The sequence below is a fragment of the Leptonychotes weddellii genome, chromosome 7 (genome assembly GCF_054177405.1).
Source record: "Leptonychotes weddellii isolate Sample4059 chromosome 7, ASM5417740v2, whole genome shotgun sequence".
In the NCBI taxonomy this organism is placed as follows: domain Eukaryota; kingdom Metazoa; phylum Chordata; class Mammalia; order Carnivora; family Phocidae; genus Leptonychotes; species Leptonychotes weddellii.
In genome coordinates, this window is record NC_138375.1 from 77,960,237 (window position 1) to 77,987,981 (window position 27,745).

General features: G+C 40.3%; 1 long non-coding RNA gene across 1 annotated transcript in view; it reads left to right on the forward strand.

Moving 5' to 3' along the window:
• LOC115943756 (uncharacterized) overlaps positions 1-27,745 on the forward strand; it is a 133,202-nt gene that overhangs the window by 15,735 nt on the left and 89,722 nt on the right. Inside the window, exon 2 of the long non-coding RNA XR_004078353.2 lies at positions 13,535-13,687. This is a non-coding gene — a long non-coding RNA (uncharacterized LOC115943756). The remainder of the gene's footprint in view (positions 1-13,534; positions 13,688-27,745) is intronic.

The window sequence follows — 27,745 nt, forward strand, 5'->3', positions numbered from 1 at the left end:
CATACAGCATATAATAAGGGCTAATCAAGAAGAGCAAAATACTTACAGTAAATTGGAAAAAAAAATATGAGGAACCCTTTTGGAAAAGGTAACAGGCCAATTCAAGAAGATGAATATGACTATAATGTATAATGTGGATTAGAAAAGATGATGTACACTAATTATTGCTTTAATAAAAATCAACAGATATCTTCCTGGGAAACTTGAGCAAATTTGTAGAATAGGTAAAGATCTATGTTTAAAAAGAAAAAAGAGGGGGACGCCTGGGTGGCTCAGTTGGTTAAGCGACTGCCTTCGGCTCAGGTCATGATCCTGGAGTCCCGGGATCGAGTCCCGCATCGGGCTCCCTGCTCAGCGAGGAGCCTGCTTCTCCCTCTGACCCTCCCCACTCTCATGTACTCTCTCTCATTCTCGCTCTCTCAAATAAATAAATAAAATCTTAAAAAAAAAAAAAAAAAAAAAGAGGGGCGCCTGCGTGGCTCAGTTGTTATGCGTCTGCCTTCGGCTCAGGTCATGATCCCAGGGTCCTGGGATCGAGCCCCGCGTCGGGCTCCCTGCTCAGCAGGAAGCCTGCTTCTCCCTCTCCCACTCCTCCTGCTTGTGTTCCCTCTCTCTCTGTGTCTCTCTCTGTCAAATAAATAAATAAAATCTTTAAGGAAAAAAAGTACATCCTAGAATAAGTGTAGGAAAGCCTGATATTGGAAGTGTGTGTCAGTATGAGCTCATTTAAGTTTTTTTTTTTTTTTTTTTAAAGATTTTTATTTATTTATTGAGAGAGAGAGCATGAGAGGGAGGAGGGTCAGAGGGAGAAGCAGACGCCCTGCTGAGCAGGGAGCCCGATGCGGGACTCGATCCTGGGACTCCAGGATCACGATCTGAGCTGAAGGCGGTCACTTAACCAACTGAGCCACCCAGGCGCCCCTGAGCTCATTTAAGTTTAAGAAAAGATTGTCCCTAAAGATAGAAACCTGGAGAGATGCCCTATGTACTGTTCTAATTTTATATAATAATAATCAGAATCATTGAGTCATAAATGTGAACATTTCTAACAGAGCAAGTGAAATTGATCAAAAAGTGTTTGTTAAGGATCTATAATACATATGAAACTACTTAGGACACAGATGTTGCCTTGCTATATGAGAAAATAAAAGCAGATTCCAGGCAGTGAAAGAAGAAACAGATAATAATAAATGAGATTATAAGCATATACACTGTTTAAAGATCAAAGCTTAAATGAGCACTAGGGCAGTGGATGTAATAGAGTCAGGTATCAGGTTTATATGGGCACTAAAATAAGGAATAAAGGCAATCTGGAAGTTTAATTTTTCTTTATGTAAAAAAAAAAAATAAAATGCCAAGCCACAAGATGCTTAATTTCTTTGGAGTAATGTGTCCGTTTCTTAATCTTTATATTTTAAGTCCTTATTGTCAGTATTTCACTCTGATGGATAGAGGCTAATCGTCCAAATCATACTTTTCTTATATGTTCTCAGAAATCAGTAATGCCCTTGAAGAACTTCAAAGTTTTTTTGAAACTCACTTAACTCAGCAGGTTGATTTTTGTGGTTTACTGAATGAAATATAAATTACCTCTAGAAATGAGGTTACTTTGTTCATTAAGGGTATTATCACATCACTTTTCTTTAGAACGTGGAAGTCTGTATTTGTAGAGAGCTTTTTCCACAGATATCTTAAAATAGTCCAATAAGGATGTTTATTATTCTTATGATGCAAATAGTGAACCTCTTTACATTTACTGTAAGATAAAGCTGGGACTCCAACTAGTATTTTCTGACTCTAGATCCCTTGTCATTCTTGTTTTAGGAAATGCTCAAAACTAGACGAATGCCATCCTATAAAGTGTCTACTTGAGCAAAGCAGATAACCTATTTTAAATATAGACAAGTAGAGAAAATAGAAAGTTTTTTTTTTTAATTGACTTGACTGAAATGACACAAAGTTAGTGGCATTGAAATACAAAATATTTCATTTAAATTATGAATTATAACGAAGTTCTTAAGAGAACTGGTTGGGAAGTAGGACCAAAATAACATGTATCCACAGATGGTCTAAAATTGTGCTGGTTTTCAGATGAGTCAGATGTACCCAGTATCAGTGCTTAATACCTCTGTTGTGTTTACATCTCTCTTTCTGGTGTTTCCCCTCTTTTTATACGAGGGATCCTATTGGTTCTGAAGATCACAGAAGTTAGTGCAGAAGGGACTTTCTTGGTGGAACCCTTAGTTAGAAATGGTTTCATTTCAATAAATAAAAAAAAAAAAAAAAAAAAAAAAAAGAAATGGTTTCATTTCAGAGCCAAAGTACTAGAAGCTGCCACAGTGATTCTGAACAATGGAAAAAGAGGCCTCCCATGTACCTCATTGTTCATATAAGAGTTTGCCCCTTATTCCCGGGCTCCGTCCCACCCCAGGATTGAGTTTCTTTTGAAGTATAGTTGATACGTGGTGTTCCATCAGTTTCAGGCATACAGCATAGTGATTTGACCCGAGGTCTCTGGGCCACATCATGCTCACCACCAGCATAGCTATCATTATTCTCCCTAGGCTTTTTCATCTTCAGTGCGTTTCCCTTTGTTGGAACCATCCCCAATCCTTATGGACATTTTCAAATCTTTGTCCCAAGAGAATCTTTGCTCTATCCTACATTTCTTTCAGTCTCCAGCCATTTGACAGAAATTCTAAAAAGGAAAGTGACATTTGATGGTTTTGCATCTCTGCTTTCCTCTTCTTCACCATAATCTGGCTTTCATTCTTGCCTCCATTCCACTAAACTTTTCCTCAAGAGGTCTCCAAAGACTTGTGTATCAGCAAGTATGGAAGCCTCTGGGTCTTACTTTTGCAGCATTTAACATGCTTGGTTGCATGCTATGATTGTACCGTTCTGGACTTGGGACCTTGCTCAGAAGTGCTTTCCTCCTACTCCTTCAGTCCCTTTTTTAAATTTTTATTTTTGTTTTAGAAGTTTCTATTTTAGAGAGAGAGAGAGAGCATGGTGGGCAGGGCCAGAGGGGGTAGAGAGAGAGAGAGAGAGACTCTCAAGCAGACTCTGTGCTGATCCTAGAGCCCAATGCGGGGCTCGATCTTGAGACCTTGAGATCATGACCTGAACCGAAACCAAGAGTCAGAGGGTCAGTCAACTGTGCCACCCAGGCACCCCATTCAGTTGGTTGGGTGCTGAAATGTAAATGGTCCCTAAGCTTCCATATCTGGCCCTCCTCTCTGCTCACCCTGCAGTCTGTTACTTTCCTTTTCTTTAAAAAAATATTTGAGAAGAGAGCGTTCATGAGCTGGGGAAAGGGGATCAGAGGAAGAGGGATAAGCAGAATGTGCGCTGAGCTTGGAGCCAGGTGTGGGGCTGGATCCCACGACCCTGAGACCCTGAGATCATGACTGGAGCCGAAATCAAGAGTCAGATGCTTAAACACCTGCGCCACCCCAGTGCCCCAGTCTCTGTTGCTTTCATTCAAGCTTCTACTGGGACCTCTATATACTGATGATGCTCGACAATTTATTCCCACTTTTCTGATATTTGCTAGCCAGAGCCTGTATTTCTTTCCAAATGAAGGCTCACCATTTCCACTTGGATGTGCCTTGGTCACCTCAGGATCAGCATTCCCAAAACCAAATTTTTCCTTTGTCCCAATTTTTCTTCTATGTCTTGCCCCTCTTGGGTGACTACTGTTACCATTTCCCTGTTCACCCAAGATAAGTCATCTCTGCTTCTACTTAAGGCCCCTCTTTAAGTTATTTAATCTGTTTCTCAAATTCTTGCCCTCTTCTTTCTCTCCTCTTCCACTCTGGCTCAGACTCTCATCATCAGCGTCCTGGACAACTGAGAGCCTCCTAATGTGTCCCCCTGCTTCCAATCCTTCCTAACCCAGTACATCCTTATGATGATCCATAAGCATTAAAACTATTATCTCTCATCAAATGTTAAGGTAGAATGCAATGGGAAAACTCATTGCAATAACATTTTTGGTAGGAAAAAAACCCCCTAATACTGTTGGATTAGAAGACTACATAAAACAGGGAAGGGGGTGGGGGGATGGGGTAACTGGGTGATGGACATTAAGAAAGGCACATGATGTAATGAGCATTGGGTATTCTATAAGACTGATGAATCACTGACCTCTGCCTCTGAAACCAATAATACGTATATGTTAATTAGTTGAATTTAAATATAAAAATAAAAATTAAATAAAAAAGACTACATAAAACCTAATCTGTTTCCCACATGTCTTCTGGCCAGAGGAATATTTGTAAAGTGAAAATATGTTCCATTACTTCCCTGCTTAAGACTCCTTAGTGCTATATTGTCTTCAGACCCAAGGTTAAGGAGAACAAGGGTCTTACCTTCTACTCCTTTCTCATCTTCCCACCTATCTTATTTTTCTGCTGATTTGTGTTTAACTTCCAGAGATCACTATGCTCTTTAATAACTCTGTGCTTTGCACGTTCTATTTTCCTGCCCAGAATGCCTTCTGCGCACCTGTTCTTTGCCTGTCAGATGTCTGTTCCTCATTAATTCGCTCCGCTCTACCTCTCTAGGCTCGTGTCTCCAACATTCTCTTTAAAGTGAGACCTTCCCAAACTTCTTCTAATCCTTTGAAATTACTCTTTCCTGCTTGTTGGCTTTTGTACATGCAATTCTTTTTTTTTTTTTTTTTTTTTAAGATTTTATTTATTTGTCAGAGACCGAAAGAGAGAGCACAACCAGGGGGAGTGGTAGGCAGAGGGAGAAGCAGGCTCCCTGCTGAGCAAGGAGCCCAATGCAGGACTCGATCCCAGGGATCCTGACCTGAGCCGCAGGCAGACACTTAACTGACTGAGCCACCCAGGCATCCCTGTACATGCAGTTCTGCCTTGAATACTCTTTCCCTGCTTAGTTTGCCTGACACTTAGTCTTCAGAATTCAGTTCGTATGTCACCTCCTCTATGCCTGACTGCCAAGCCATCCTCTGAGCTTGGATGATAGCATATTTTACCACTATCAGAGCACTGGGAGGTGGTCCATTCTAAATTCCAAATGAGTGGTGGCAACAGTGTACCCCAAAAGAGAGGACTCTGGGACTGGGGTTGGGGAAAGGAAGGTAGAAGGTAATACTGAGGGAGAGGAATATGAAGAGAGGACTGGGGGTGTGTGTTTGGTAACCCTTTTGAGGTTTGACAAATCTGGGATATAAATTCCAATGTCTTCCAGAGCCTTTTCTCCAGCAATCCCCTCCTTGACAGGACGTCTCTGTCCCTTATCTTCCTGGGAAATGGTGAGGGGCCACTCTCCTTGGCCACCTCCCCCAGGGCATTAGGGGGCGCTGTGGGTGAGGGAAGGGCAGGTGGAAGGGGCACCGGGCAGACACTTGGGAGGCTCTGGGCAGCACAGGGAGTTCAGTCCCTTACTGGTTCCTGCCAAGATGGCAGGGGTGGCCACACCATGCCCCTTGCCAGGCCCAGCGACTCCAGGGTGGGAGGTGCTGTCTTGGCTGCGGAAGAGGCGGGCATTTCGGAAGATGAGTAGTTGCGGAGTGCAGTCTGGGGGAACGGAGAGCCAGGGCAGCCGGAAGGGATGAGAACAGACTGGGTGGCCGCTGGGTGGAGGCCAGGGCCATGCTGTTCTAGGGGGACATTGGAGTTTCTCAGAGACATCTGGGAACCCCTAGAACTCTGAGGCCTTCCAGTCCCCTCCTCCCACCTCCCCTGAACCCCTCTTCTGGATCTGCTTTCACTCACACCACCCACCCCCACAAAAAGAATATTAAATATAGCTTCTATTTGATTTTTACTGCAATGTATTAATTAGGGCACTGCTAGCTATTGTAGGAGATAAACTCCTACATCTAAGTAGCTAAATGCAGTAGAGGTTTATTTTTTTTCCCAAAGAAGTCCAGAAGAGACTTTCTAATTGTCAGGTGACTCCACCCTGAGTATGAGTTGGGGTCTCAAGTTCATTCTGGTGGCTCAGCCAGTTTCAATACATGTTTACTTTGAAAAAAGGGGAAGGAAGTATTGTGGGCCGGGCCTGCTACTGTCACACACAATTTAACACCCGTAAGCCATTGGGTTCAGACACACGGCCACTCCTAAATAGAGAGACTGGGAAAAGTATTCGAGCTGTGTGCCTAGGAAGAAGAACGAATGACTTGGTGAGCAGTCATCTAGTCTCTGCTAGAGTTGGACACTGCTTTTGATCTATTCCCAGTGCTGATCATAGTCCTGACCCGTCATTGTTGAATGAATGTGTAAATGAAAGATAATAGGTCTTAAAATTCTCAGCATTTGAGCAGACTATTCCAATAATCCATAAAATAGCCCCTAGGGAATCTAGAGAGATTCACAGGACCACAAGAGATTCTTAAGGAATTGAAAATGAGGTCTCTGTGGAACAATGGAAAGTGCTGGATTGTTCTTAATGAAATAAAAGAGCCTAAGAAAAAAAAATCATAATTTTTTATAAGTTATCAAAGTCTAATAAAAGTACTTCAGATATTATGCTTATTCCACCACCAAGCTTTGTTGGTTGGTTACTAAAGGGTTTGGGGGGGGGTGTATAACTAGGGTTCCTAACGAGAAACTGTGCCTATAGTGATTTTTTTAAAAATTTGTAGGTTGTATGAAATTTGCTAAATGATATTGCTAAAGTAACATCACTTACTTGTGATATGTAAATCTATTTTTTTAAAAAAATATTTATTTATTTGACAGCGAGAGACACAGCAAGAGGGAACACAAGCAGGGGGAGTGGGAGAGGGAGAAGCAGGCTTCCCGCTGAGCAGGGAGCCCGATGCGGGGCTCTATCCCAGGACCCTAGGATCATGACCTGAGGCGAAGGCAGACGCTTAAGGACTGAGCCACCTAGGCGCCCCTGTAAATCTATTTTTTAAAAAGATTTATATATTTATTTATTTGGGTCCTAAGGAGACTGCGCTGAGTGCAGGGCTTGGAGCCCAATGTGGGGCTCGATCTCACAAACCCTGAAATCATGACCTGAGGCAAAACCAAGAGTCGGATGTTTAACAGACTGCTCCACCCAAGTGCCCCATGATATGTAAATCTTAAGAAGCACCTTGTTTTTGGATCTTTGGAAATGCCAGGTGGGGAGATATTTATCTTTATTTTGTTTTAATTGTAGAAAAAAAGTTAACTTTTCAGATTAAAAAATAAAATCTGAAATAGGAACTTACCCTCATGATGCTATATAATGATTACTTTTTACTTTTACTATGTGCAATAAAAGATGAGAAAAGTTTGGCATAATGAACTAGGGTAGACTTTCCATGTGATTCTTGCTAGCAGTTCGCTCTCAGGCTAGAGTTAGAGAAAAAAAAAAATGAGAAGAGTGCTTGATATCTTGGTTGGTCGAAGAGTCTGAGGAGTTTTAATCCCAGAAAATGTCTTTTTTTAAGGTGATGGTCAGGGTTTTAGAAAGAAGCACTTTAAAAAATCAGCCTCATGTTAACGATAATTAAATATATAAGAGAAAGATCTTGAGCTTTAATTCAGAAATTATTTTTTGAAATTTCTGGTATGTATTTCCTTCTTTAAATGTAAAGCCCAGTAATCCTGCTTTAGTTTATGTTGCAAGTAAAATGTATGTGGATAAGCTGTATAATTGGAAGTAACATAGTATGGAGGATACGGAAGAACATTGGGATGGGAATCAGGACACCTGGGTCCTCCCAGTCCTGGCACAAGCAATGTCATCCTAACAAATATAAAACTAAATCTAAAAGTATCATGGTTATATATCCTATGTACCTGAAGATGAGGCGATGCAGGAATTTTATATTGAGCACTAGAGCAGAGTGGTTAAAAGTGGGGCTGCGGAATCAGATGAACTTGAGTTTGTTTTGTGACCCTAACATACTGAATGTGTGATATTGGGAAAGTTACTTGATCTCTCTAAGCTTTCGGAAATGAGGATAATATAATGAAATGACCCTTGGGTTGCAAATGGTTAGTTTGAGAGTAAGATGAGATAATTGATAAAAAAGCTTTTAGCCAGGGCCTGGCCCTTGTTGACTGTTTTATACACCTAAGGTTATTGTATGTGCATAAAAAAATTCTGCATTCATCTAGTTGCCAATGCTACTTTGTGGGCAAATGGTTTATCATGAAACAAATAATCCCCATGAATACTGAACTTTTGAACAACCTCAGGAACATGGTATAGCATACATACTTTACACAACACAGATGACTTGATTCTACTTTCATAAAGAAAAGATAAAGCTATTATATTGAGAAAATGGCTAAACATGAGAATGACTTATTTTGTCCTAAGCTAACTTTACACACATTCAGAAATTTCTTCTGTTAAAGATCTCAAATCTTATATCTGAATTGATAAAATAAGAGGATTATCGGCAAGGAAAATCCTTAGTAAATCAGGCTATGCTAGATTGGGGAGCTGTTCACAAACATGTGATTTGCTAATAATGCAAAAATTAAATATTTCAATTATAACCAAACACTTCAGGTATAAGGTAAAGTCACTTTTATCAACCACAGCCACTAGCCAGAGAAAAACCTAAATAATTAAATTTACTTATATATTTCAACTGATACTCAATCATAATATTTTACAATAAGAGTTTAAAATAACAATTGGAAGTATATGAAGTATATTGCCCTGGATATTAACTTAAGATTGCAGAAGAGTGATAAAAGTTTGTCAGGGAATATGGTGTAAAGCTTCTTTATATATGTATCATAAGAAAGACTAAAAAAAAAATCTTGTAACAGTCTAGTGTTACTCTTAAAATGTTTAAAGAAATTCTTACCTTATAATAAAGTAGTGGGCAGAATATAAAGGGTGAGATGGAGAGAAATTAATATCAATTCTAGCCTCATGTACACATAGATCATTCACTCAATATATTTTCAATCACGTATGGAAGATAGCATGCTTGGTACAGGGATTATATTATGTTATATTGACTATAATGCAGGATATTTATGGAATGTTTTTATATCAGAGAGAACAAGGTAGATACAGTCCCTCCCTTCATGGAACTTAAATTGTAGCAGGAGACACCTATATGAAACAACTAGGTCCTTGTGTAGTTGGAATTGTGACAAATGCTAGGAAGAAGTACAGAAAACTGATAGAGTACAATCAAGGGAGACTGTCTTGGTTTGGGGGCATCAGAGAACATCTTTCAATGAAATGCCATTGAGCAGTGCTCTAAAGAATGAGTTGGAATTAGCTAAGAGAAAGTTGGGGCTGGGGCGGGGAGCAAAGTGAGGTATGTGTCCAGCAGAGGAATTTCTTTGTTCAGAGACCCAGATACAACTGGTATAGTTGGAAACAGGCTATGAGAGGTAGGCAGGGTCCATGAAAAGATTTAGGGCTTTTATCCTAATAGCAATGGCTGATCATAGAAGGGATTTAAATGGGGAAGTTGATTGTGCTTGTATTTTAAAATCTTTGCCCAAGCTGTTTGTCTCTGGGAGAATGGTTTGGAGGGGCAAGTTGCTGGGGAGACAAGCCCTTTTACACTGGTCCATAGTGAACAATGGTGGAGGCTTGACAGGGGCATGCAGGGGCCATAGAAAACAGTGGATGGACTCACAGGTTCCTTCTGAATCCTGGAAATTTCTCTTATTTTCCTATGAAATAGGCTATGGATTCTAAAGGATATTTATTATACTCCACTACTGTTTTTGTTTTTAGAGCGCTTAGGCCAGGCGTGTACTTAAAAGTCTTTTCCTTTTTGTGGCTTTGTTTGAAGAAAGGATTTCACATTTTCTAAATGTGAGAAAAGGGTGACTACTCAGATTGTTGTAGCTAGCCAGCGAGCAGCAGAACAGAGGTAGAATCAAAGTTGTTTTCTCTGTCAGTTCATATTAAGTTACATCTCTCCTGTTCTCATACAGTAGCAGGGAGGGGAAACCTGCCAACTTCCTTTTAAGGCAAATACGTTGTCTGCCTTGGTCAGGTGAGCTTACAAGGACTCAGCCCATGGCTTCATAAAAATCACCCCAACCTAAGTAGTGATTTTCGCTCAGCCCTCATAGCGTAGTGAGGACTTTGATGATAGAAAGTTGTAACTCTTATGTATGGTCTATTATTTTAAGTTCATAACAGATCTAGACCTTTATTCCTCATCTGCAGTGCTTTCTCAGTTCAGTGAATAGCATCTAATTTTTCAAGGCCAAGTTATAGTGCAACTGAAGCTGATCGCACCACAGAAGTGTTTCATCAAGTCAAATACTACATAAGAGCATAATAAGCATTTTTATGTTACGTGTAAATACTGTCCAGCCAGCTTGAAGCTGCTGCTTAAAATTTAGTGTGTTTAACAAATGGGCCACTTTAAATAAATAAACTCTCCATATTGTATTTAGTATCAGTAATTACTTTCCTGTCTGGGCCCAAGGAATGCCTTTTGCTCTGCCTCAGCGTGCTGCCGGGCATCTCTACTTAGGGCAGAAATCATCAAGACTTGGACAGGAACAGAGGTGGGAAAAGGAAGGGGAGTCCTTTTCCTCTTTAGAAGGGAAGACAAAAATGTGTTAAAAATGAAAAAAGGAAAAGCATCTAAAGGATCAAGGAGTTGGAGAAAGAGGAAGGGGAGAATGGATGGAGATGGGAAGCCAGAGGCTGCAGAGAGAATAAGATACATCTCATTATGACTTTTCTTTTCCCCAAATCTTGGTTGTCTTCTCACTTAGAAACACATTCAAATTAGCTTAAGTGAAAAACAGGGATTTATTGGAAGAACACAAAAAATATCTGAGATCACAGGAAGGACCAGCATCTACAGTAGCAAATTGACAGGCTCCAAGGAAAATTCTGTCCTCTGGTTTTCTTGTTTTGCTACCTCTCTCTCCCTCTTACTTTTCCTGGCTCTCCCTCCCTAACCCCAGTACATAGTTCCTCATCTCTTCTCTCTGGGTTCTTCATTCCTTTTCTGTGCATGCGGGCCCTCTGCTTGCACATTCTCTTGACATGACTGGTTCTCTGGAACCCCTGGAAATCTCTTCATTTCAGATAATTCCCTCTGTCCCCAGTTGCAAACTCCCAAGGTAAAATATCTGGTTGGCCTATCTTAGGTCAAGTGTCCTTCCATGGTTCCATCAGTTTGGGCATAATTGCCAAAGTAACTACTCTTGTTGGCTGTGTGATGAGCTACCAGGTGGTTAGAGAGGGAGAATTGTGTGCTAGACAGCCAGCTTAATATATGTATATACCCCCCTTGCAACCTGGTCCTGAGCTTTCAGCCAGTGTCCTCAGTCTCTTGCTTTAATCATAAGAGTCTTCAACCTCTTATAATAGAATTTCTCACAGTATTGTTTGGATCATTTGCATCAAATGTGTTAACAAAAAAAATGCAGGGGCGCCTGGGTGGCTCAGTCAGTTAAGCGTCTGCCTTCGGCTCAGGTCATGATCCCAGGGTCCTGGAATCGAGCCCCGCATCAGGCTCCCTGCTCAGCGGGAAGCCTGCTTCTCCCTCTCCCACTCCCCCTGCTTGTGTTCCCTCTCTCACTATCTCTCTCTGTCAAATAAATAAATAAAATCTTAAAAAAAAAATGCAGATAGGCTCTTACCCCTTATCCCTTACCCATTCCAGATACCTTGTGTGTCAAATATACTTTGGAAGTGGGCAGGAAAAACTCACTGCTAATAAGATGCTTTCTCTTGAAAAACATGCTATGTATTTCAAATAATACGTAGACACATTCACTTCTGGAATAAGTACACTGCAAATAATAAATGTAAAACACTAGTGATAAAAAATATATACCACTTTGAACATTTAAAGGATATTCACTTTAAAATTTCAGGAAGGAGAAGATACTATCTTACAAAAATTAATATGCAGAACTTTCTTCTTTATTTGCCATACTGTTTACTAAGTGCATCCACATAACAGTGGGTCTTTAAGGAACCCAGGAAATCTGCATTAGCTCAGTCACATTTCTGCCTCTTCCACATCCATCTTGATGATTCTGTATTTTGAGCTTATTTTCTCTTCAGCTCCAGTGCTATCCAGATACTCCTAACATCCCTATCTCATTACAACTATGCAGTAGATCTGTTCATCGAATGCCACTGTTCCCCTGTGAAAGCCATCCACGACAAAACTTGGGCTAATCCTTCTTACTGACTGACTGATCATTAATACACATTCTTAGACTAGATCCTCTCCCTCCCTGTTCCTGTGAACTTGTGTTTTTCAAATTTGAATATGTATATCCCTGGAGATACACCATTTTAGATCAGAAGCCATAAGATAAAGGTAATGTTTCTTACTGAAACATTTATTTAACTGAAGGTTTAATAACTTGACTGGAAAACAAGCTAAAATATTATTTTTGTCTTAAACATGGATATGTTACAGAAAAAGATAACAAATCATGTTAAATTTTAAGAACAAAGGTGAGCCTTCAAAAAATTGGGGGCACATATTTATCTTGATAGTATTTTATTAATTTAGCTGACCTTGAAACACATACATTCAACAGCTATGAAAATACCAGCTTAAACAGTGAGAAAGCTTACAGAAAAATGCAGGTCAGTTCCTACTGTCATCTCCCCTCTCTAATTCTTACTGAGCCCCAAGGGTCTCTGGTTTTCAGGGGGGCTAGGTGGGAGCCAAAAGAAAGCATTTTCATTTTCAAGTAAGTGTATCTTTCAGTAGAACTTGAACAAAGTAAATATCCTCTGGAGCTGGTTTCATAACAGGTTCCTCTTATGAAGACTGGCTCTAACCAGTTCTTGGGAAATGTGCTTACAGACAGGGATTGCCTAACTGATTTCAGTAGACAAGAAAGTACATAGGGCAATAGAGGTCATGCCACTGAATATATACCCTGTCCACATCTTTATGAACAGACTAATCCACTAAACAATGCCACATACTTGTTACCAGGATTTAGATAATACCCTCCAAAGAGCACAAGGTATTCTTCATAAAAACTTAAAAGTAAACAATGTTGTTCATTCTTTTCCTGCTGGCAGAATGAAAATTACCTCTGTGGGGTTGACCATATAGATAGCTAGAGGAGACAGCTGCCCACACAGTTTAATTTGAGGGAAGCCATAAGGTTCTGACTGTTGAAAAATACTTTCCCCTTTGATTTCTCAGAATATAGCCTTCCCCATATGCCTGTCCTCCATTCCCACCATTTGTCACCCATGAACTAGACACTAAGTAGAACAGTTATCTCTGTGAAGTCACTGTGAAAATGTACACTTAAGTGATCTGGGAGGGGCATTTCCCCCCCATTTATACAAGAAGATGCATTTACTCATTGATGTAGGTTAATTTACTTGGATTAATTGTCAGCTTGGAAAACAAGTACTAGGATTCTGTTGACATAATGACATAAAATGATATATTTTTAATGAGAGTTAGTTGAGGCATGGGTTTCATGGGCTATTGCCCAGAATCAGCAGGCCTGGTTGGAGCCCAGCAGAGGGCACCCTAGGAAACCAGCACAAGGAGACTAGATACGTAATAGTGGAGACAGATTTACTAAACCTAACTTTTTCTCTCTCATAATTTTTCTAGGGTAGCCCTGATCACCACAGAGCAAATCAGACAACTTCAAGGTTAGCTGGTCATAAGTGGACTGGTTGGGGGCAGCAAATTACTTCTGGATTCTGTAAAGTGCTGAAACAGCAACAGTCTTCATCGTCATCATCATCACCACTCCTGTGGGCCGTGTGTAACTTCTCAGTTGCCTCTAGTAGAATCAGTCATTTTCATTCCTCTTGTAGGTAACAGGAAGTTGCTGGAAGCCACAGGAAACATAAAGATGGTTAGAAAGGCACAGAGGGGAATCAGGACTGATGAGCAGTCACGAGGGCAGTTTTAGATAACATCCTCACTGATGGCTCCATAAGGTAGATTGCTAGAAAGGCCACCAAATTTCTTCTCTCTTTGAGACTTGTTTGCTCACATACGCGTAAGGTCTTCGTAGAAATTGACAGATGAAGCCAGATTAGTTTTTAGAGAGTCAGAGGATACCTTATCCATACAGCATACTAAATTAATTGTTTTTAAGTGTGGAGTTCACTTGAGATTCACAGAGATGATCCCAAACTAGAACTGAGTGTGCGCCTGCACTATGCCAAGACGTAGGAAATGAACTTTGAAAAATTAGGAAAACAAATTAATAATCCAAATCCAATATGTAGAGCAAAACATGAGAATCCAACATAACTTATATAGCCAATAACCATTTTCCTCGCCATCCCCTCCCCCCCAAATCAAAAAATTTTAACAGTGACCCTGTTTTATGACAAAAATATACATAACGGTGTTTGGCTCTGATGAGAAAAGAGAATATAGGGATGGTCAAGGCCTAGAATTGTCCCTTTTCTTATACCTTTTGTTGTCCATCTTCCCCCACTATTCTTTAGAAAGCCTGCGAGTGCAGAGTCAAAGTGCTTGGATTTGATAAATGCCCCAGAGATATTGGTCTAATGAATAAACCCAGTACATTCCTTAGGCTTGAGATGGAATTTGGGGTGATAGCCCATTTAGAGGTACTAAGAGGAAGTCTAGTCAGGTCGATGGAACTTGGTGCCCAATATGTGTACTTAGAGGGGACAGCTATCAGTGATGTGCAGGAAGAAGTTCTGGAACGTGCCAACGGTCAGGTGGTAGAGGCCAAGAAACAAGAAATCTACAAGGGGCAGCACACAGTATATGTACAGAGAAAAATAAGATCAGGACAGTCTATCAGCGAGTAGCAGAACACCTACATTGGGCTGGTGTCGAGGAAAGATTATTGTATTGAGAAGGCATCCACATGAATAACACAGAGGCCAAGCTCTAGAATATAAGGTTATCAAGATAGGACTTTAGATATTTCTAAAAATAGAAGCTTCCAAAGCTAGGGTACATGGGAGAGAAGGTTCGGTTTCATTAACAAAGCATGCAATAGTAGCAGCTCGGCAACACGTGTATTTCATCCATTTTACGATGAACAAGATGAGGCTTAGTGAGAATAAAATGCCCAAGGTCATAGAGCTACTGTAAGTCCCCAATCCGGGTTTAAAAATAAACTCTACCTGGGTTGCCTGGGTGGCTCAGTCACTTAAGCAGCAGACTATTGATCTCAGCTCAGGTCTTGATCTCGGGGTTGTGAGTTCAAGCCCCGTGTGGGGCTCCACACTGGGTATGGAGTCTACTTAAAACAGACCCCACTTAAGTCCAAAACGAATTCTTCTTTTTCTTAACTTTGGTCCACAAGTCTAGAAGATCAGTTACTGGAACTAGTAAGTCATTCTAGCTTTGTAACTTGATTTTGACTCCTCTGAGCCCTGGACTAGTATTTCCTCTTGTCAGCCCATAGATGATTCCAGAGCTGGGGATGGAGCGGAGTCTATACTAGTGGTTCTCAATGCTACCTGCACATCGGGATTATCTTTGTAGTGTCAAGAATACTGACGCCTGGGTTCCACCACCAGACAGTGATAATTAAACTGATCTGCGGTATGGCCTATGCATCGGATTTCTAAAACACCTTCTAAGTAATTCTAATGTGTTGCCGAGCTGAAAACTACTGGCTACATGCAAAGGTCAAGAGGCATCAGCTGTTTGCAGGGGACAACTGTGGTGGCCAAGCTTCCATATTGCAACATAATAGGAAAAATACTAGAAGACTGTTGGCCTGTAGACTTTTTCTTGGACAAGTGGACCATAACCTACTCTTTACTTTTCCAGTGTAACCTCTTAGAAAATATGCCAAAAGTAAACAGGTGTACAATTAACTTTGCAAATCAAATGGTTCTGTGTTCTTAGATTCTAAGTGCTAGTTATGTGTGACCAAAGGCAAGGTTTTAGAACTGGATCTCCCAAATTGCTCATTACTATTCTATGCTTGGTTAAAACTCTTACATCATCCCACAATGGAATGTGACCCCAGTCAAGAAGAAAACAAAAACATTTGCATTGCTTTCATGATTAGTAATGGGATTGGAGAGGATTTGAGGTGTCTCAAAACAACTTGTACTTTTCCCAACCTATTTGAGACCTGATTCATGTTACAGTTACTAACCCTGATGCCCCTGAATGATATAGCTTATGTATAATTTTTGGATGTGTTAATTCTAGATGTGCAGTTTGTTTGGACTGAACCCAAATCCTGTAACTCATTTATTATTTAAGGTACATCCTGAATACAGCAAATACAACAAAGCCCCTGCCCTCAACTTCCATTATCAGGATGCTTGTCCACAGTTTCCTAATAGAACACAATTAAACTACAAAACAGGTACGCAGTTGTCTAGGGTGACAATAAATCCTGGTTTGCCCAGAACAATCCTGGTTTACTCCTGTTGTTCCAGCATAATTGTTATTATTTTTTTAAGATTTTATTTATTTACTTGACAGAGAAACAACGAGAGAGGGAACACAAGCAGGGAGAGTGGGAGAGGGAGAAGCAGGCTGCCTGCCGAGCAGGGAGCCCAATCCTAGGACCCGGGGACCATGACCTGAGCCAAAGGCAGGCGCTTAACGACCGAGCCACCCAGGCGCCCCTCCAGCATAATTATTAAGAGAACCCTCTTTCTCAAAAATGTTTCAGGTTGGGTGAGAAATCATCTGGCCACCCTACATAGAGCTCCCTCTAAACTACTACAGGGAAACCTCAGGATTGGAATGGGATCCCTTTATATTTAGAACCCTCCTGTATCTGTTTAGGAAAATAAAGTCATTGAGATATCAGTTGATCAGCCTTTCTTCTGTAAAAGCAAAATAAGAAAGATTGCTAACGTGTTTATCTGATTAACTCCGTAAACATAGAAAATCCTATTAAACAAAAGTCACTGCACTTTCTGCTTTAAGACCTGTGTTCATAGCTCTTTCTGCTAGTACCCAACCCTGCAGCCTTGAATAAAGTCTTTCCTGATCCAAGTTTTCTCCTTTGCAAAAAAAAGAGTGGATTGAGCTAAGCAGTCTCTGTCATCCTTTTGAGTGGCAGTTCTGTGATTTTAGATTGCTACTTCCTCTAAGCATTTTATTTAACCAACATTTTGCTGATTATATACTTGCACTCTCCGTATTAAGCTAAGCTCATTAATACCTAAGACCAAATCTGTTGAATTTACTTTATTCAGTATCTATGCTATCATCATAATCTCTACGTTGATAATTAAATATTTTTAAGATAGTCTTTATTCTACCAATATTTAATATTTACCATCTATAAAACTATGTATCCATGTGGATGCTCTGTTAAAGTTTTATAGTTACATTTCATTTATTTGGCTCTTCACTGTGGCATTATCTATGAAATATTAGGGCTATTTTGGAAAATACACAGGGTGAGGGGGGTGGGGAGAGGCAGAGGGAGAGGGAGAGAGAGAATCTCAAGCAGGCTGGACGCCCAGCACAGATCCCGACGTGTAGCTCGCTCTCACGATCCTGAGATCATGACCTGAGCCAACGTCAAGAGTCTGATGCTTAACAGACTGAGCTACCCAGGCGCCCCATAGAGAGCTATTTTAAGAACCTAAACATCACTTGTTTGAAAGCATGCATCTGCCAGTTACAGGTGTACTTTCTGATGACAAATGCAAAGTTTTGTGTTTAAGCTTAGAACAAAATGATTGGATTTATTCATCCCCTTATTCAGTAAGTGTGTATTAAATATCCACTATGTACCTGGAACTGAGTGTTCTCAGAATACCAAGTCAAACAAAACATAGTCTCTCAAGTAGTTCACAGCTTAGCACACCTGTACCATAGGTAGAGAGGTTCAAGACTAGAGTGACCACATGAGATTTTGAAAGTGAAAAGGGACATCATTAATAATTACACTAGCCCAAAAGGCATATAATTTAGGACTATCCTAGGCAATGCAGTCTGTGGTCACTCTGTTCAGGACAAAATATAAACTGGCTTATTGCATCCAGTTACCTCCCTATCCAAAGATTGGTATTCTAACCAAATTGGACTGCTTATAGAAAGAAGGATCACGGTTGGGGCACCTGGGTGGCTCAGTCGCTTAAGTGTCTGACTCTTGGTTTCGGCTTGGCTTGTGATCTCAGGGTCGTGGGACTGAACCACGTGTCAGGCTCCCCACCCAGTGGGGAATCAGCTTCTCTCCCTCTGCTCCTACCCCCACTTGTGTGTGCTCTCTCTCTCAAATGAGTAAATAAATTTTTTTTTTTTAAAAGATGGTCACAGTTAACAAAATGATAGGCTATATCACATGGTATAATTGTGTTTCCTTGTTTTATTTACTCCCCCCCAAACAATCTTTTATAGAAGCATATTTTTATGATATGGTAGTAAAAAAAAAAACAAAACCAAAAATACAAAACAAAGATGAGTGAGAAAATGTCTTAAGGAAGCGTCCAAGACAGTGAAGGTCATGGAAAATGTGTCATTTGACAAATGGCTGAGGAAACCAGAATACTGGATGGGAAGCATGATTTGCATGATATCCGACCCCAAATACTTGAAAGAGCATCATTTTTAAGTAGGAGGGGGCAAATGCTGTACTCCAGAGAGCGGAGCATAGACAGATTCATGTTTTCTAAAATCCAAGGAAGCAAATTTTAATTCAGGGAAGATGAGAAAGGAAACATATTGACCCAAGCAGTGTGCATGTCAAAGTTGGGTAGGTCAGTGGGGTCGGAGAGGACCTGAATGCAAGGTCCTCTGGTGAAGTGGCTGTTATTTCTCCCTGGCCAGCTTCCCATTCCTCATTTTGGTAACAGCCTGCCAATGTTCTTTGTTGAACTGCTGCTTTTCCACCTCTGAGGTTTGAAGTTTGAAAGCGCTAACGTCGTCCTCAGGCTCTGGCAAGAAGAATGCAGTTCTGATATAGACATTCAGTTCTTGGCCAAGAATGTCACACGGGTCATGCTAGGCAAATCTTAATTGGTCCCAATAGGGTTTTTTGTTTGTTTGTGTTTTGTTTTTTAAAGTAGGCTCCACACCCAGCTTGGAGCCCAACATGAGGCTTGAACTCATGACCCTGAGATCAAGACCTGAGCTGAGATCAAGAGTCAGACACTTAACCGACTGAGCCATTCAGGCGCCCCCAGTCCTAATAGTTTTTTAGAAACTGTTGGGAACAATTCTTTTTTTTGACAGGATTGCTGAAGGGTAAGATGGCCCAGAACTTGTGGGAGCAATCTTGCTAGCAGTAGGGGAGGGCTTGCCTGAGAATGGAACCAGTGCAGGGGAAAATAGAGCCAAGAATGGAGAAAGGGAGATTGGGTCCTGGTGCTTTTTGGGCCCCTACATCTAGTAATGCCTAAAGCCAGACTAACTGCATTTTTCAATTCTGTGTGCCAGCACATTCCCTTTTTAAAATTTAAGCCAGTTGAATTGAGTTTCTGTTATTTGAAACAGAAAGAATCCTGAATGATATAGGTCTGTTCCAGTAAAACTTGAGTGCATGATCATGTACTCATAAATCTAGCTTGGCAAATTTCTAGTAATTTCTAGTAGTTTCCTAGCATTTCTAGTAATGCTTTGTTGGTTTAGATATAGTTAGTTACTATACGTACTTGGAAATTATAACACCTCAATGCTTTAAAAATTGTATTTTACATTGATTTAGACAGTTGTTTTTCCTATTTCATATGAATTGATGAGGCTTTTTTAATTGAAGTGTAGTTGACACACAATGTTACATTAGTTCCAGGTGTACAGCATAGTGATTTGACAAGTCTATACCTTACCCTATGCTCACCACAAGTGTAGCTACCATCTGCTACCATGCAACACTATTACAGTACCATTGACTATATTCCCTTTGCTGTACCTTTTATTGAATTCAGCGGTTTTGTTCCACAATGTATACTTTATCTCAACTTGGTGAGCTTCAACCTGGAGCTCCTCAAACTATTGATGAAGGCATGTATTATTTTCAGTGTTTTAAAATTGATGAGTAGTATAACTTCACCTGAGTTAAAGTTGTACAGACTTAATAATTACATTTTGCTTAATATTTGCTTAATATTAAAATAATTTAATAGTTACATGTAGTTAATATATATTTTATATATACATAATAGTTATGTAGTTAATAGAGGTCCATGACTGGCTTTTAAAAATAGAGTTTTTAAAAAGGGATTGTTTGAAAAGTATTTTTTAAAAAAGATTCACAACATTGGCAAAATATCAGGAACTAGCTCACAAGATGCTGTATTAGGTGGGATTCTTGACTTTCTAACAACCCTAGCTAGAGTTAAAGAGAAAGGGAGTTTATTAAAAGGATATTGGATAGTTTACAGACACACTGGGAGGGCTGGAGAGCCCAGTTTCAGGCTAAGAATCCAAAGGAAAAGCTCCAGACTAAGTCTTAGCCTTGGTTTTCACAAGAAACTAATTGCTGTCACTGTCATGGACAGTTGGTCTCTCTCTCTCTCTCTCACACACACACACACACACACACGACTCCTTTTCTCAGTTTCTTGCATCACTAACTCCTTGGTCAAAAGTCTAGCTCTGAACCTAAGTCTGATGAAATTGTTCTGTCTTCCAGGGAAGCTGCTAAGTACCTAGTGTTTTCAGTCTCTGTAACAATAGGCTCTCTGCCCCACATCAAGACTTCTAAGTGGAGAATTTCCCAAATATAGAAAGGGGCTTGGTTGCTATGTAGCCAGAATGAATCACAGATGTCCACTATAAGCCAAGTCTTTGGCAGATCAACATCAACTTACAAGCTTCTCTTCATACTTAAAGTTCCAGAAAAACAATGCTTGCTCTTAACCTAAAGTAACTTTTCTTCCCCATATAAAGGGAATGAGCCGAAGTCTTTTCCAGATTGCAATCCAGGCTTTCTGGAAGATGTCCAGTTCTCCTGGAGTTGTTCCATGGTCTTGTCTCAATATTCTATGAACTATGCACTAATATTTAAAAGTTAACCATCACTAAAATACCCTACATAAATCCTTGGAGTAATGGAGGAGAATATAGGAAAACTTGATAGAATATATAAATACACATGTGAAAGAAAATATGGATAGATGCTACAGTTCATATTTTTGCAGCTCATCTTTGTGTTCTATTTGTGTTGTTGACTTGCCTCCTCTTTCGCCCTCAGCCGAGGTTACCTATACCTTCATCCCTGAGAAAGCTGACACCTTGCCCATATTTCCTGTATTGTGTGGTTGTGGATTTCCTTTAACTTTTAACACTGGAAATGGCAGTAGTTAGAGTACCTCAGAAGACCACTGGACTTCCATTAACATTTTTTTAATCTCACTGTGTAATAGCAACACTATTTTCCCGTTATAGCTAGCATCAGTCATTCCTGTCATACCATAACCTCTTTTTGACTGCTGATCTGTGGCTTCAGAATTGGAAATGAAGAAGTGGCAGTCTCAACTTTCAGTTCAATTAAACCAGTCTTTTTTTTTTTTTTTTTTTAAGATTTTATTTATTTATTTGAGACAGAGAGAATGAGAGAGAGCATGAGAGGGAGGAAGGTCAGAGGGAGAAACAGACTCCCTGCTGAGCAGGGAGCCCGATGTGGGACTCGATCCCGGGACTCCAGGATCATGACCTGAGCTGAAGGCAGTCGCCTAACCAACTGAGCCACCCAGGCGCCCCGCAATTAAACCAGTCTTGATGCCCTATGAATCAAGTAGAGCCCCATACTAGTGAAGCCTGAAAGGACTGGAGTAGGGTGCAACATTTTTGTAAGTGAGGCATCAGTTGAATTTATTTAATGTATCACTCCCAGTTCTGCCCCTTGCTTACCAGATTCACACATTCTAGCTGTGGAATTGTCAGTACCATAAATGGTGACGGAACTGTGGTGGTTCAGAGCACACACCATATCTTAGATTAGCACCCCAACTTCACGGACTGTTGTCTCCAAACTGACATTCCAAAATTTTGTAAGGTCAACTGCTGCTGGATCATGGGAATGTATGGTAAAGCCAGTGATTCCATAAACATTAATCCATTTTCTTCTTCCACCATAAAAAAGTTTCTTGATCAGAAGGTATGTTGTGTTGCGTCACCTGGGTGGTGCAGTCAGTTAAGTGTCTGACTCCTAGTTTGGCTCAGGTCATGATCTCAAGGTCGTGAGATTGAGCCCCACTTCGGGCTCTGCACTCAGCACAGAGTCTGCTTGAGACCCTCTCCCTCTGCCTCTTTCCCCACGCGGCATGTTCCTTCTCGCCCTCAAATAAACAAACAAATCTTTAAAAAAAGTTACATCGTTTCATACTTCATATAGAGAATATATTTGGTAGATCTACAAATGGTGATTCTGGCAGAAGCATGGTGGGCAAACACAAATACAGAATAATTAATAATTAATAATCATTATTATCCCCAAATAATTGCACTCTCCATTATAGAAGGAGTCCAATATAATCAATAGGCCACCAGGAGGCTGGCTGGTCTCCAGACAGTATGGAAATTTAAGTGTTGCTAGTTCAAGTCTAGAGGGGGGCAATATCATCCTAAAATGTATTTAGTGTTTTTGTTGTTGTTTTGTTTTGTTTTGTTTCTCAGAGCCAGTTCTGGTTTGGGTGTTTTGGGAAGATTTCCTTGGTTACTTAAGCTGAATTCTGGTTCTTCAGCTCTCCCAATGATTCAATGACTTACCCTATATGCTATGTACTGTCTAATTCAATTAGTAGTATTTTAAGTGCTTATAACTAAGTAATAAGTAACCTTGAAATAGATGCTTTTATGTAAGGTGGTTATGAATCAACATTCCACAAATTGAATATTCATCTAATTGCTTACTCCAGCACCAAATAGCTATCTGATAGGCATCTGACTCTTAACATGTCCAAAATATAACTCTTGATTTTCCACCTTTCCTCCCCATCTTTGTTAGTTTATGATGCCACCATGCTCCCTGTTGCTCAGACCCAAAACCATGGTCTTCACTTCCTTACTTTCTCTCATGATTTATAGACCCACATCTAGCAAGTCCTTCCTTCCAGCCTTGCTTTCAAAATTTGATATGAATCCACATATCACCCCAATTTCCACCTCATCAGAGCCTTCATCATCTCTTACCTGGACCATTGCCTTAGACTTATAACTAGTTTCTCTGTTTTTCACTCTTTTCCCATATGGTCTATTCAGCACACAGCTGCCAAAGTGATGTTTAAAAAATTTAAGTCAGACCATACCATTCCTGTTATGGACTGAATGTTTGTGTCCTCCCCGCCCCCCCACCCCAAAATTTCTGTGTTCAAGTTCTAAAATCCCATATGGCTATATCTGAAGATGGGCCTCTGAGGAGTAATTAAGTTTAAATGAAGTTTTCAAGATGGGGCCATGATCTGATGTGATTAGTATTTTTATAAAAAAAAGATACCATTAACAACAAAATACCTAAAAGAGAAAACAATCCCATTTAAAATAGCATCAAAAATAATAATTACGAAAAAGTTTAACCTAGGGGATGAAAGATCTGTGCACTAAAAACTCTTTAAGATTTTAATGGAAGAAATTGAAGAGGACACAAATGAAAAGCTATCCTGTGTTCATGAATTGAAACAATATTGTTAAAATGTCCATACTACCTAAAGCCACCTATAGATTTAATGCAATCCCTATCAAAATTCCAATGGCACTTTTCACAGAAATAGAAAATTCTGAAATCCATATGGAACCACAAAAGACCCAAAATAGCCAAAGCAGTCCTGCAAAAGAACAAAGCTGGAGACATCATACTTTCTGATCCCAAAGTATATTAGAAAGCTGTAGTAATCAAAACAATATGGTACTGTCATAAAAACAGATACACAGACCAATGTAACAGGATCAAGAACCAAGAAATAAACCCTTGCATATATAGTCAATAAATATTTCACAAGGGAACCAAGAATACTCAATGGGGAGAAGATAGTCTCTTCAATAAACTGGTGTTTGGAAAACTGGATAATCACTTTGAAAGAATGAAATAAAACCTCCTGTTACATCAATCACAAAAATTATCTTAAAATGCATTAAAGACTTAACTATAAGACCTGAAACTGAAAACTCATAGAAAAAAAAAACATGGAAAAGGCATCTTTTTTTTCTTTTAAGATTTTATTTATTTGAAGAGAGCACGAGAGCACAAGCAGGGGGGAGGGGCAGAGGGAGAGGGAGAAGCAGACTCCCTGCTGAGCAGGGAGCCAGATGCGGGGCTCGATCCCAGGACCCTGGAATCATGACCTGAGCTGAAGGCAGATGCTTAACCAACTGAGCCAGCCAGGCACCCAGGGAAAAAGCTTCTTTACATTGTCTTGGCAATGATTTTTTGGATATGATAACAAAAGCAAAAATCAACAAGTGGGACTACATCAAAATAAAAGCTTCTGCACAGCAAAAGAAATCATGAAGTGAAAAGGCAACCTACAGAATGAGAGAAAATATTTGTAAATCATAAATTTGATAAGGGGTTAATATCCAAAGAATATAAGGAACTCATATAATGCAACAGCAAAAACACCAAAAAACCAAAAACAAAAAAACCAATCCAAATAAAAAATGAATAGAAGATCAGAATATAGATGTTTTTCTAAAGACGACATACAAATGGCCAAGAGGTATATGAAAAGGTATTCAACATCACTGATCATCAGGGAAATGCAAATCAAAAACAATGAGATATTGCCTCACACCTTTAGAATAGCTGTTGTTAAAAAGAAATAACAAGTGTTGGTGAGGTTGTAGAGAAAAAGGAACCCCTCTACACTGTTGGTGGGAATGTAAATTTGTACAGCCACTGGAAAACAGTATGGAGGTTCCTCAAAAATTAAAAATAGAACTGTCATGTGATCCAGTAATTCCACTTCTGAGTATATATCCAGAGGATATGAAAATAGGATCTCAAAGAGATGTCTGCAACCCCATGTTCATGGCAGCATTATTCATTCACATTAGCCGAGATATAGGAATAACCTAAGTGTCTGTCTGTGGATGATTGGACAGAGATGTGGTATGGGTGTGCACGCACGCACACAGACGCAGACGCGTGCACTATGGGATATTATTCAGCCACAGGAAGGAAGGAAATCCTGCTGTTTGCAACAACGTGGATGGATCTTGAGGGCGTTATGCTAAGTGAGATAAACCAGACAGAGAAAGACAAATACTGTGTGATCTCATTTATATGTGGAATCTAAAAAAACTGAATGCATAGAACCAGAGAGTAGAATGGTAGTTTCCAGGGGCTGGGGTGTGTGAAGAATGGGAAGATGTCAGTCAAAGGGTACAAACTACTAGTTAGAAGACAGATAAGTTCTGGGGATCTAATGTATAGCATAGAGACTGTAGATAACAACACTGTATTACATATTTCAAAATTACTATGGGAGTAGATCTTAAATGTTCTCACCACACTCACATAAGTGGTAATTATGTGAAGTAATGGAGGTGTTAATTAACCCTATTTTGGTAATAATTTTGCAGTATGTAAGTATATCAAATCATCATGTTGTATACCTTAAACTCACACAGTATCATATATCCATTATATTCTCAAAGCTGGAAAAAAAAAAAAGGTACTGGCACTTGCCTGCTCTCTCGCTTTGCCCTGTTTGCGAGCACAAACTGATGAAAAGCTCTGTGACAACGTAATGAGAAGGTAGCTGTCTGCAAGCCTGGAAGAGGGTCCTCCCCGGAAAATGCCCATGCCAGCACCCTGACTTGGAACTGCCAGCCTTCAGAACTGTGAGAAACTACATTTCTGTTGTTGAAGCCACACGGTCGTAGTATTTTGTTAGGGGAGCCTAAGCTGACTAATATAGCTCCCCACTTAGACATGTAGAACAAATTGCAATTTGCACTATTACTTCAAAAGCCCAACCTTGTCCTAACTTGCCTGCCACCAGCTTCTCCCGCGCTCACTTAGCACCAGGTACCCTGGCTCTCTTGGTGTTCTGTAAACACTCTGTGCACAGTGCCTTCCCATTTCAAGGGCTGTGCACTTGCTTTCCCTCTGCTTGAGTCAGCTTCCCCAGGCCTCATGGCCCAGCGCCCTGCTTCATTCTGATCTCTAGCACCCTCTCGGTACCTCCCACTCATGCTCCATCACATTATCACACAGCTTTCTTCATAATGCTTATCTCCACCGAAAATTACATATTATTTTACTTGTTTTTCTAAAATATCTTCTCTGCCCCCCCCCCCCCCCGCCCCCAAGGGTACTTGGGTGGCTCAGTTGGTTTGCCTTCAGCTCAGGTCATGATCCCAGGGTCGGGATCAAGCCCTGCATCGGGCTCCCTGCTCAGCGGAGAACCTGCTTCTCCCTCTCCCTCTGCCGCTCCCCCTGCTTGTGCTTGCTCTCTCTGCCTTTCTCTCTCCCTCCCTGTGTCAAATAAATAAACAAATAAATAAAATCTTAAAATATCTTCCCCACTGATAGATGAACTCCATGTGGGCAAGAATATAGTCTGGGGGCCTGGGTGGCTCAGTCGTTGAGCGTCTGCCTTCGGCTCGGGTCATGATCCCAGGGTCCTGGGATTGAGACCTGCATCAGGCTCCCTGCTCAGCGGGAAGCCTGCTTCTCCCTCTCCCACTCCCCCTGCTTGTGTTCCCTGTCTCGCTGTGTCTCTCTCTGTCAAGTAAATAAATAATAAAAAAAAAAGAATATAATCTGTCTTGTGTACCATTGTGTTCTAGACATGTTCTTATTGAAAAGTCTAGTCTTCCTTTTTTTTTTTTTTATAGATTTTATTTATTTATGTCAGAGAGAAAGTGAGATAGAGCAGGAGCAGGGGGAGCGGGAGAGGGAGAAGCAGGCTCTCTCCTGAGTAGGGAGCCAGATGTGGGGCTTGATCCCAGGACCCTGGAATCATGACCTGAGCCGAAGACAGACGCTAAACCGACTGAGCCACTCAGGCGCCCCCCAAATGTTGTTTTAAAAAGGCTAAAACAGTTTGGGAAAAAAAAAAGTTTGCACATGAAGCAACAGGCAAAGCTATAAAAACTATATACTAAACGAAATAACCGTCTAGGAAAAATCAGTAACATTTAAAGTCAAACGGTTTGCTAAAAATACAACACTGCTGAGTAATACATAGCATGACTTTGCCAGAAATACATAGAAAGGGAAAGCCCTCAGCTTACTATTTATGATAGAAACACCTAAAAAACTCTTCTTAATGGACTATAAAAAAAAAACCAGATGTTTAAATATAGTTGCCTTGACCAACTTATCCTGTCGTTAGCTTTAACCCTTTGGCCTCGTCCCAGGAATTTTTGTTGCCGTAATGCAGCATTTGTAAAGAAAAGAAATGGTGTGCACCTATAATGCCTTTAGGTTGACAGTGTGATTAAGATTAGCAGCTGGAGACAAAGCAAACTGCAGCTAGAGATTCCTGTACTTTAGTAAACTCTCCCTCTACACCCCTCCCAGTTGGCATAGCTGCTGTGAGCAATGTAGTGAGGCATTTTGCTCACACACACGGTTTAGTCAAGAGTGGGTGGCTTCAAGCAACCAGGAAGACAGGTTTAAATTGGCAACGTCATTTTCCTGATTTGACCCCATGACTGAAGCATCTTGCTGTGGGATTTGGGTCAATCAGCACATATTTATCCAGTGCTGACTTTGTGTCCAGAACACTCTTAACTCAGCAGGATAACACAGGCAAAGGCAGAGGCAAGGGGAAAAAAAGGCACAATAACAAAAAGTGAGGTTTAAGAAATTTTATTACATTGAAGAAAGTTTGCGTACCATTGAAAGTAGGAGATAAGCGTAGGTTTACAGATAGATACATGGGTAAGGAATCATGTACAGCTATAATGTATTGATTTAAACCAGATGTGTCTATCATGTATGCTAAATAT